The sequence below is a fragment of the Macrosteles quadrilineatus genome, unplaced genomic scaffold, assembly GCF_028750875.1.
Source record: "Macrosteles quadrilineatus isolate MER2022 unplaced genomic scaffold, UCM_ALF_1.0 Scaffold_3__2_contigs__length_128488019, whole genome shotgun sequence".
NCBI lineage: Eukaryota > Metazoa > Arthropoda > Insecta > Hemiptera > Cicadellidae > Macrosteles > Macrosteles quadrilineatus.
In genome coordinates, this window is record NW_026542596.1 from 20,430,744 (window position 1) to 20,443,319 (window position 12,576).

At 30.2% G+C, this 12,576-nt stretch overlaps 1 protein-coding gene across 1 annotated transcript in view; it reads left to right on the plus strand.

Annotated features, from left to right (window-relative positions):
* The window catches only part of LOC128988649 (suppressor of lurcher protein 1), a 516,555-nt gene that overhangs the window by 239,232 nt on the left and 264,747 nt on the right, over positions 1-12,576 (plus strand). The gene's annotated exons all lie outside the window — the stretch shown is intronic.

Sequence of the window (12,576 nt, forward strand, 5' to 3'; positions counted from 1 at the left end):
ATATAAAAGTTAGTTATGCAACGTGTTCTGAGGCGTTTGTGTGGTTTAATAGCCATGAACTTGTGTATTCCTGTGGGATAAGAGTAAAACTGAAATCTTTGAAAGCAACAAACGTTTAAAACATAATTCCCTTTCTTACGAAAAAGTAAGTATGATATTTGTGTATGTAATAGTCATTTGATGAAAATGTTAAGAACTCACCTTCATAAATATGTAATTATGTTTAAAGTACATACAATACATGAAACTAGATTATAATTAAAATATATTTGGCTCTAATGACACCCATACAGTATAAACTTACGCTAAACTCACAATAGCCAATACTATGCAATGTATTTCTTGGCATTCCCCTGTTAGATTTGAATTAATTCTAACGAGTTAAAATGCGAAACGTTTCGACAAAATTTATAATTTAATAGACATATCATTAAACTGCCTGTCTTGTTAATTTATAAGTGTGAACATAAACCTAAAATTTAACACAGCACATAGTTTACTCCAAATTTCGCCTTGCAAACTTTACTTACATAACTTATTCATTGAAATTATGAGTCACTAGCAACACTAAGACAATAAGGTGAATAAATCAAACAAGCAACATACTCTAATAATTAATTAATTGTCCTTTTAAACAATTGTTTACAATTTTGAATCTATTGATTTCAAACGAATACTTTATACGTACGATACACCCTAAAGTTGTTTATACGTATCCCGCTGAAGGAAAATATTCTCAGATATCTGAAGAAACGCTTTGTAAGTTAAGTAGGAATTTCATTATTGAAATAACTCAACAAAACGTCTGGAGAGGAGAATATTTCACACATCACGTTTCATTCTAAAAATATTACAAAAGTTTCGAAATATGACGAAAGTTTCTCTTTCATTCGTATTCGGACAGTGCCGTTTGGGAAACTCGTTGAAATATGTACATCGTGTTCCAAACTTTTCCATCAGATATTGCAATGTATCCTGAGTATGTGACATCAAAGTGTTTGGATTTTAATTTCTTTATGCATTGTCGTATACTTAATGACAATTATATATTTTATTTGTATATCGTATTTTAAACTAAATAATTATATTCCTTTTATAGCAAGATAGTGTTTTGTAAAAATGCATTTATCAAATAAACGCATATAAGTAAAACAAATATTTATTGACCATCACATTCAATAATAACATAACTGCATTTAAATGTAATTTGTCGTAAAAATCCATAGCTGTGCTGTAAACAAGTGGTCAATCTCCCAAAAGTAACAATAATAGTGCATATAGGCTAGGCCATTAAGACTTTTGCCTGGGCAAAATTAATAACAAAGCAAAACCAAGTGGAATATGTTAGGCATGCGTCCCTTAACATTTTATGAAACATTGCTATATTATAAATGGAAATGGAGCGGACTTTAATGCCTTACAAGTTTGGTAAAAGGTAAAATCTGCATTTCCTCAATTATAATGGCAAAAACCGCGTAAAAGTAAGGACATGTCTACATTTGTTTACATACTTTTAAATTTAATACGTTTTCTTTCACTATTAAAATCATCTTACTATAATTAAATATGATATTTTCTTGTTGATAACATTATAGCGAAGATTTTAGACTAATTAGACTTTTCTAGATGGAATGGTTTGGAAAAAATACGTTTTTAAGTGGAACTTTGCAGTATTTTATGGATTGTCCACCATTTTCCAGGATGGCAGATTTTTCTACAATGGTAAAAGTTGGAAATTTTCACAAAATGTTAAGGAATGCATGCCTAACAAATTCCAGCTGGTTTTGCTTTGTTATTAATTTTGCCCAGGTAAGGCCTAGTTTTATGCTACTGGTCTTAGACCAATATATTTCCAATCTTAAATGCTGGGATTTGTTTACCGTAATCTACAAAATATGCTGGCTTAAGAAAACTTATTCCTTTAAGCTTAAATTTGCTACAACGCATGCGATATGTTTCAAAATATAATAATAATAATAATGATACATTTTGTATTTGTATTTTCAATTTATTTATTCCTATATATTTACACAATACAAAACATCATTAAAATTTAGAAACTCTACAAAAATGTTTTTATCATATAATAAATTTTTGGGAAGGTAATACATTATTTAGGTTTATACATCATGATAAAATAATTTACGGGAAATTGTGCGGCGTCAAAGACAGAGAGCAAAAATGACCAAACCATCCAACGAAACAAGCGATTGTGGTCTGGATGTGTTTAGCTGCCAACGCGGTTTTCGGTTGGTTTTGACCTCGCAATTGAAATTCATTCTATTTGGAACGTTGAGAGTGAGTTAAATATTTATTATCTTTGTTAAACATAATAAAAAACTAATGTACAATGTAAACAAGAAACTTACTTACAAAAAGTATATATCATAATTTAATTAATTGGTTTGTTGTTAAGTGTATTACGTTGTTAGCAATGATATATGTTTATTATAGTAGCTTAAAATTATAAACAATGTTATATAATGAAAATATACCGGTGATAATAAGTTGAAAACATTTTTAGATCCTTAAATGTTAGCACGTGGTTAATGAGTATACGTAAGTAATATTTATACTTTTTACTTTGACTGTGATTCCATTCTTTTATATTCATTGTAACTTAAAAAAAAATCTTCTATAAAATATATTGTTTTTAAGTAATTTAATTATTACTTAATTTTTTTTCTGAATAGTTTTTGACACCATGGAAAACAGCGTTACAGGAGATACGAGTTATTAATTTTCAATGCTAAAAAACTATAAAAGTATCTGCTTAGAATATAACTCTAAATTAACCAAAATTGAAATCGATCTTGGAAATAATACTACTTTAGTTTTATAAGCATAATTTTCACAAACAATTAGAGATTTTTTTTTTGTCTTTCTAAACCTATTAAAAAAATGTTATATCATCTTTAATAATTGATCTTTAATAATTGATTGATTGAGTGATTGTCTTTATTTGGCTTTTCAAAATCATTCCATCCGATTAAACCGATTAAATTTACTTTTAGACTAACGTCTTATTTTGGTTATGTCAGTAGCCTTAGAAGTACCTCGAGGTTAAGTGGAGTTCATATGACATACAGCAGGGAGACTGCGAGAAGCAGAGTAAAGTGTTTGTGAGACCACTTTAGAAGGCGAGTTCCAGTTTTAGCACCGAACCATCTTGAAACATTGATTATATTTTCTCCCTTCCTTCCTAGCTTTACATCTGGAATTCACAATCCCTATTCGATACTTAACCACGTTACTTAGGCGTATTTAAATATGCAAATGATTTGAAAATCTAATGCTTAAAGTACTTTTGATACTATTGACTGTAACATAGCTGGTTTTAACACATGGCTGGCATAATTTGTTTTGTCTTAAGTTTTAAGTTTTAGAATGTAAATGTTAGTGTAAAAATAGGGTAATCTACGATATTATTTGTAATGTAGACTTTTGTACATTAGATGGCGTGGGAGCCTGACGAGTGGCTTTATTTTAATCCATCTTTTAATGTGTTGCATTTGAACCTAAAATAGTAGCTACCATAAATTTCATAGGATTTTACATTTTAAACGATATAAAACTATATTTATGCAAATATTTCAAGTTGTCCCTAATTGGCAGGTAAAACCGGACTATTTCTTACACAACGCTAGGAAATAGAATGCCTATTGGAACATAATATATTGTTGGTTAGTAGGAATCAGCAACAATGCCCTACCCAATTTAGTGTTAATCATCATAAATTCACCCTACTAATGTACCCGGGTACATTATTATCACTCCTTAGGCCAAATGGACCAATAGTGCATTTGCATCATACATAATAGTTTAGACTTAAACAAGTGGTTTTTTTATAATACAATTTATTTATTATTCGTTAGATTAAATCGACAATCTACCTTCAATTGAAATTGAAGGTTATAATTTCTGAATATTAATAAAAGATGTTTATAAAAAAAGTATAAATATATTGATACTACCCGAATTGTTAAGAAATATTAACTGGCAACATTTTAAAAGGGCTTTTCTTTAGTTGAATTTATTATACTACGGTTTGTATTCCGTTTAAACTTCAAATTAAAATGAAAAAGAACGGTTCTCTATTATTAATTCATGAACATTGTTTTGTTGATGGATAATTTGATGAATAATCCCCATATATGTTTAGATTTAACAAATGTTTACATAATGTTGGACCTAATAAGGTATCTAAGTCTTTAGTGCAACCTTTAAAGATGTTTATTTTTTGTTAAAACTAAAATTTGGTCCAGGCTTATTTCCTGTAAGCCTTGGAATCAAGGATATCTGGTTTACATTTTTAAATTATGAAAACTGTTTTGATTTTTCTCTAGGTAAAACAGGATACATACTAAATTTAGGTAGGTTTCTAGCTGAGCGTTATTTCCAGCTACAATTCAGATGGGGTTAAAAGTAAAATTTATATTTATTTTGTTATAATATTAATCGAATTGAAACGGCAATTATAACTGTGTACATATTGTAAAGTATGGCAGTTCTCATATTCATTGGAAATGTAGAGATTAAGTGCATTAAGTTGTAAATACCCCCGCCGCAGCAAACCTGCAGACTAAGCGAATTTCCATTTGCCTGATTGGATTTACACTAAAATGTCTCCTTAAAATATCACATTTATTCCCTATTTAAATAGAATCAGTTTAACACATACTTAGGTTTGCTGCAACAGGGAGGGTAACAGTGTTGTTATGTAAAATGTTAATAGTTAGTAAGAAATCAAAACATTTTCCAAATTTGGGCAAAAATGTTAATAAACAAGCAAACTACAACAGTGTACTTATTCTCCATAAGAATAACATGGGAATTTTAAATTTAAAACTTTTTGAAATTTTCTCCGTAACCATTAGGTGCATTATAACGCTTCAATATACTAAATTATTTGTTTTTTAAGCTCTACAAAATAGTTTGGAAAGTAATTGCAAAATGTTATGTTTTTTGAGTCAAAAGTGGGAAAAACCCATTTTTACCCCATAAAAACCCCCATAAACCCCCGTTCCCATGGCCCGATCATGCTGGTTCGCGAACTCGTTCGAATAAACGTAGGTTTACACGTTTGTGCCAAATTTCAATAAAATTGGATCGTTTTTGCTCGAGTTATCGCGCTAACGGACACATATATAAATATATATATACGAATATATATATGAATTTGAACGGATTGTGTTTTTGGCCTCTAAGGACCTCAAAACGAAAAAAAATCCATCCCGGGTCCAGGTCTTACCATTAGTACTACTGTAATAGCTTTATTCCCTACATGGGAAATTCACTAAAAGGAGGAAATGGAATACGCAAAATACATTTCAGTTAGCATTAAAACTACAAAAAGGGTTAACCCTGCATTCCTTCACTTGTGACGATATAAACAATATCTTATGTCACTAACTTTTAGCAGATTATAACACTTCTGGCGCTAAGTCTTCTCAATAGATCCATGGATCAGGAAGTTTTAAACGGGTAACTTTGCTAAACAGCTTATCTTGAAAGACGAGATCAAAAATCGACTCTGTTGCATTATACTCCAGCAAATTCAGTCGCATTTATAAACTTGCTTCAAGAATGTAATATTTGTAATACAAGTCAATTTAGATTGTTGATATTTAAGGCAATGAATAATAGGTAGGTATAAAAAATACAACCAATGTATTATTATAAAACTTTTTGAAAACTAATGTGTACTTTAAAATTGGGAATTCAATAAATAACAAGATAAAATAAATATATACATTAAATCGAGTTGTGTATTAAATCCTAACAAGAAAATTATAGGAAACGTTTAACTAAAGAAGAAGTAAATTATTAGTAATTTTCCAAATACTACTTACTGTGCTTATTTAAAACGTTATCATTTACTAAACAAACATAAAGGAGAATGAGTCATTTGTTTTGTTATAATGCAATAACAAACTTTCCAAGTTCCCACACAGGAATTTAACCCCAACAAGAGGTAATAAAGATATTTTACGACAGCAACATTATGTACGTTATGAGTTTCTAGTGTATAATTTTATGATCATTGTCAAAACAGTATTGGGTCTAACGCTCAAAGCTAGATCTTAAAAAAAATCTTACCTATACAACTTTGGGATTAGGTCAAACGCCTTTGAGTATCTGAGAGTAAATGGATATACGTACCCACTAAAAAAATAGATCAAAAAGTCTGTGTTAGTATTTTTAGTCACATATTTTGTTTAACTAATTGTTATGATACTTCTAAAAGTTTTTTTGTAAACTTACAATAATAGTTTTACTATTTAAAGAATTTTAGAGACATGCACAGAAAGATCAAATATTTAATTAATATTTCAGTGCTACTTTACACACGGTTCTTTAAAATTCAATTTACATCCTATTAGATTGTACTTTTAACATGTGCACAGAAAGATCAAATATTTAATTAATATTTCAGTGCTACTTTACACTACGGTTCTTTAAAATTCAATTTACATCCTATTAGATTGTACTTTTAACATGTGCATCGTAATGTAGCGATTTGCACACTGTCAGCCATAGTAGAGAATATTATATTTAGTTTTACAGGTTTTCAAAATCTTTTATGGTGAGTCGGTGGCTCAGTCGGTAGCATCTCGAAATTTGGGCCCAAGGGAGTGATGTCACGGGTTCGGATCCTGGTCACTGCCACTATTTTTTATGAATAGGCCTACTGTTCACCCTTGTACTGTACCAGCTAACCCCTTTGCTTTGTTGTATATGTTTCACGCACAGGTTGATAGCATATATGGACGTGTAAATGCAAGATTAAGAGAGACCACCAACCTCTTAAAAAACTTATCGTCCTTTAGAATTGTAAAATTTAGAATATAATACAAACATACATATTACATACATCATACAAACATTTTCTATCCATTTAATCACACCTTTAATTATACCTTATACTATAAAATACTTGTTATGAGTAATTCGAATGTATATCTAACATCAACAAGTTAAGTACGGTACTTATTAAGTTTACTTGTTGTGATACTTCAGAAAGGGGTTAGTTTTACGACACAAACAGTAACTTAGGTGTTGCTAGTAAATGCCACTTTACGACGTTAGAAGTGGTAGAAGTACTAGATGGTACGAAGGAATCTGTTTTCCAGTATCGTATTGCATCGTAAAGCCTGTATTCATTTCAATAATTACAGTTTAAAATATGACGTACATAACTGTTAATGTAAATAACTACTTAGGTTGTATAATTATAAGTTTTCGATAGAAGACATTGGTCTAAGTAGACAATCGAATGAAGGTGTTTCAAAACAAAACTAATGCGTTGTTTTGTTTACGTATATTCTTTTACCAAACGAAAATGTTAAATAATAAATCGACGTATACTTAAAGTTTATACACACAGTGTGTAGTATTTGGCTGACAGCTCCCAGGTTTGGGATGACTCATTTCATACAGTGATGCTAGGTTTCGACAGAGCCAAACGTAAATATACAGCTTATCTTGAAGAGTACGTACGTGGCTTAGTGCGAATAGTGATTTTGTACAAAAATGAATATGTATGTATTAACACCAGTTTTTTTTTGGATTTTAGGATTTGATTTATAAAGAGAAAAATTTCAACTAAATGAAACGAGTTGCTGTAGCATCCAGAGTGATGTTCTATGTTTCTATGCAGGTATAATAATTTTAATTAATTTCTTTAAACTTGTTTTTATATTTTTGTTTTTTATTTCTTATAAATTGAAATTTCATAAAAAATTTAAATATAAATTTTAAGTACTGAAAATATAACACGTTCTTTAAGTTGTTATTAGATAATACTTTATCCTTCTCTATTTTTCTTGCGAGAGCTATTGTTTATGGCAGTTCCTTTTCTTGAAACTTCCTACAGTAACATTTGTGTTTTCTCAGTGGAATTACCTGTTTACTAAACACTATGGTGTGGAAAGTACTTGTCTTCATTCGTGATTCAAAAATATTTTTTTACGCAAATATATTTACTTATGCCGAAGTAACCTCTTCTATACACTCTAATACTTACTTAGTTCTATTTGAAACGAACTGCTTTCTTCCTTGTTGGGCGGTTTGAAACACCGTTAAAGTATATAGTTAACTAAAATTCGTTTGCAAGTTTCAACTGCAATATTTTATTTAAAGAATAAAGTGAAAAAATCTATCTGGAAACACCATAGACAATTTTGCTTCAAAGACAATTTATTTAATCCAATAAAAATTAACAATTCATAATACATGTATTACTTTTATTGTATTACACAAATAAGCTCTATTATTTTCCTCTACATGAGCATATTGTACGACAAGAAGGTCTAGGATGTTGGTAATAACAGTATACTGTACTAAGTATCTCCTTACAAGACATAAGGACCCCCGTTGGGAAGACAGACTTTATTGTTACCGTAATTGGTTTATACGATGTTACATGTTTGCGAAACCTGTATCTTCTAACATATATTTTTCCTTATTATTATCATACTCAGGTATAAGAAAAATCTGTAATAAATAAGTAAATATTGGCTATATTATTTCTGGTTTGAATTTGAAATATTTTTTCTTCCTACAACTTGCAGCATTTTTTATAATACTTAACATATTTTTGTTGAGAGTATTGTAAATACATAGTCATATTTGTGACTTTAGAATGCTTGTAATATCATATTGTGGTTTAATCAAGTTTTCAATGTTTTACGAATTTTCTAGGTTCACACTATGAATATGCTAATATATTGTTTAAGGTATTTAAAATTAAAAAAAGATTAGCCAACTTCAACAGTTAGATAGTTCTATTTCCATCTATGTTATCCAATGAGATTATAGCAAGATGTTGAGGATACATGCAGAGTTGCCTGGCTTGAACATTAATTAAACGAGATGCATGTCTCACTTACCTTGGTACTTATATGGCTACACACATGATCTATTCATCACGTGCTAGGCAAAATTTAAACAACGGTTTATGATATTGCAATCACCACGAAAACTGTACATTAACAATTTGTTTAAGATTAAATAATAATTGTCATTATAAATTTAATTCCCTAAACCCTACAATTGTAGGTAAGCAGAGTCCGTCTCATCGTATCCCCTTATTGTGTATATTCATTCCATTTACTTACAGTGATCGTTAAAATAGTAACAATAACTAGTAATTCTACCGTAAAGAAGTGATATATTACTTGAGGCAAACAAAAAGAAAAAACTTTGATGTTACGAAACATCAGTTTCTCCACACTTTTCCCAACCACAGAGAGTATTTCAGCCGTTAACCTCACTGCACAGAACGAACTCTAAGTTCAGAACTGTTTCAACTTCACCTCATTAAGCTCAAGAATTTTCCCTTCTATCTTTTCACCCTAGAAACCAAATTAATGTAGGAAAATGCTTCTTTAAGTTTCAACAATCTTGCCACCAAGACTGATTGTACGGAAAGATATAAAGGTTACTCTGTCCGTCTTCAGCCTTATAAATAGTCCGGAGATGACTAGTTTGTTCCGGATTGAAGAACCATTATCAAATCCGCATCAAATTAAATTTGTCAATAAATCTTATGAAAGTCTTCATCAAAACGTATTCACAATCAGTCATATAAAGCTCATATATAATTTAAAAAGCTGTAGGTCAGCCATATGTATAGGTTACATACACGGGACAAACCAACATAGGATGTACAGCGGACAACACGGTACTCAACTAGTAATCTCCAGACTGAAAACGGACAGAAGTAAGTATGTAACCTTTATATTAATTCGAAATTCTTTAAACACAAATTGCTTATTATAAATGTTATATTTTACGTATCATTGTTTATAAACATGTGATTTTTTTTACATTTAGTTTATTATTTATTTATTTTTTCCCATTTCCACCTTTATTAGCTAATCAGTATTGAACCACGCACCCCAATGGCATCCTAGTGAATTATCAGCTGAAAGCGTGCTGATACGGTGACGAGGTGAGGTGCGTTTCACATCCCTAACTAAACAGAAGAAAGGACAAGGAAGTTTGAAAAGGTAAATATTGCTAGGTACCAATGATGTATTATGTAAAAAAAATTTAACAATTTCCGTAACTTTGACGTGCTGGTTTCTTACGAATCAATTACACTGTTACGCCGGACACAGCCTGGCGGGGTTTCCAAAGTCCCCTACAGGGACTTGGCGCAGCAACTAATTTCCGGGTGGGATATTAGACTAATATACAAACAACTATGAGGCATGACGTTGCACGGTAAGACATTGTCACAGCTCAGTGCGCCCTATACATATTAGTTTACATATTTCTTACGGAATTTATAATAAAATAATTGCTGTTATAAAATAGTGTATTATAAATTCACACTATACTATATATAAAGAAAACTAAATAAAGACACACGGGATTTGCAAAGAATTCCAGGTGCGCCTGGAGAAGAATAAGAGAATGTAGGGCATTTATGAAGTATAGGCCTATTAAGAACAAATAATAAAACACAAACATACACATTGGTTAAAATGAACTAAAATATAATTTAAGCGACATTGCCGGATGGAAAAATATGTACTACTACTTTCCAAGTAATCATTGGATGCCTCAACTCGGCAAATTCTCCTCAACAAGAAGCTCATAAAGAAGTTTTACGACTGCCATATTGAGTTTGTTATGAGCCTCTAGTGTCTAATTAGGAAAGGGACTTAACGAAAACAATATACATCAAACTCTTTCAATTATATTCAATGTTTTTGTTTTCTCTACAAATATTACATACAATATTATCATGCATAAGTCAAAATAAAACTGGGACACACCTGTTTGAGTGGTTTTGAAAGCCTTATCCAAAGCACGTTTTAATTCGTTCCAAATGAGTTTAGTTTTAAAGTTTCCACTTTATTTTCCCTTTAATTTTCGTTTTATATCCGGCGATAAATTTCAAAAAATCAAATATAAAACCCAATAGAGTTTGTATAATTCAAACAGCATTTTGTGTGTGATAATACAATAGTATGTATATTATTAATTAAATATTCAACAATTGAAAACGAAAAAAAATTGATAGCCCCAATTGCTTAGTGAAAAAAATAAAAAGCATTTAAATTAAATCGATAGATTGTATGGGTTCTGCTTCTATTGTTAGAAATACATGTATTACGAACCTTCAGATCATTGTTTATCCTCCCATATACAACTTTTAGTTTAGTCACACAACCACACATAGTAACGAAATATATTATTGGATAATTAATAGCTTGACAACTGCGCTAGAATGTTATATGATTTAAAACAGAAACTAAAGATGAAGTAGTGTATGAATGCAACAAATAAAAGAGAATGATCAGTAAAATACAACGGTCATAAAACTCAATGTGATTAATAGCAGTATGATATAGCTAATCCTAAAAGTAAGTTAAAGGATAACAAAGAGAACAAAACAAAATAAATAATAGGATGGAAGGGATCCTAAAAACGCGTTGTGAAGGGCCTTCAAAGCCACTTTAACAAGGATGTGCCGGTTTTAGCTTCGTGGCATCTTGAAACATTGATTGAATTCTTCTTCTAATGACAGCCTTACTAGGTCGAGTAGTTGTAGATATCTTAGAGGAACATAGGCGTTTCTTAATAAATCAGTGACATCTCAGAGTAATAATAGAAATTGTTAGATATCAAAGAAATATCTGAAACTTTTCATTTTGAGGTTTTCAATTTGAGTGGTTATTTAGAGTGAGCTTTAGAGAAATCAAAGCATAATTTAGAACAGTGTTAATATGACAAACTGGTTTATATTTTAATGATTGTTGGTTTTATAGGATTTATTTCATTGTGTGCGATAAGATTATTTTTCATAAGAATCTTTTATTTCAAATATTTGTTACAAGATGACCAAATGTGAGTAAACATTCTCATAATTTTAGCCACACGTTAATGTTTATTAAACTTGACGTTGAGACACATTCTTAGGTTATTGACACACACAGGTTGTGTACACTTTTATAGTTACAGTCACAGTTGACTAAACAAATCATTACTGTTGTTGAATTATCATGTCATGTTACCAAGCATTTAATTAAATATTATTTACGTCTTAATTTAAAAAAACTTAGTGTACATACAAGCCGCGCTGATTCCTATAACAGGATATGAACACATTATAAGTATCTTTTAATGAATTGCTTGAGGGTTAGTTGTTCTGGGTTTAGGTTTACACGTTTTGCAGCATAGCCTCCTTCTCAGATGGATGGAATATCAGAGGAAATTATTATTTATTTTAATATTATATATATGTTATGCCATTAATTTCAAAAGTAATACAACAAAAAATTACATTATAACCTTGAGAGTAAAAATACATTTTGAACTACATTTTGCTGGTACTGTTACCCTAAGGTATATTAGCATTGTTGTTTACTTAATTTTAGAAAAAGCTAAAAATCTGCATTTAATCTCTATATAGGCAAACAACAAAAGCAAACTAATAGGGTAACTAATAGGCTAATATGCATTAAGCTATCACGACATGTTAACATATAGGTTTTATGTGTTGTAAATAATGAAATTGTAACATAATGACAATGGTTGGTTTGATGTTATCCGAAGAGACAT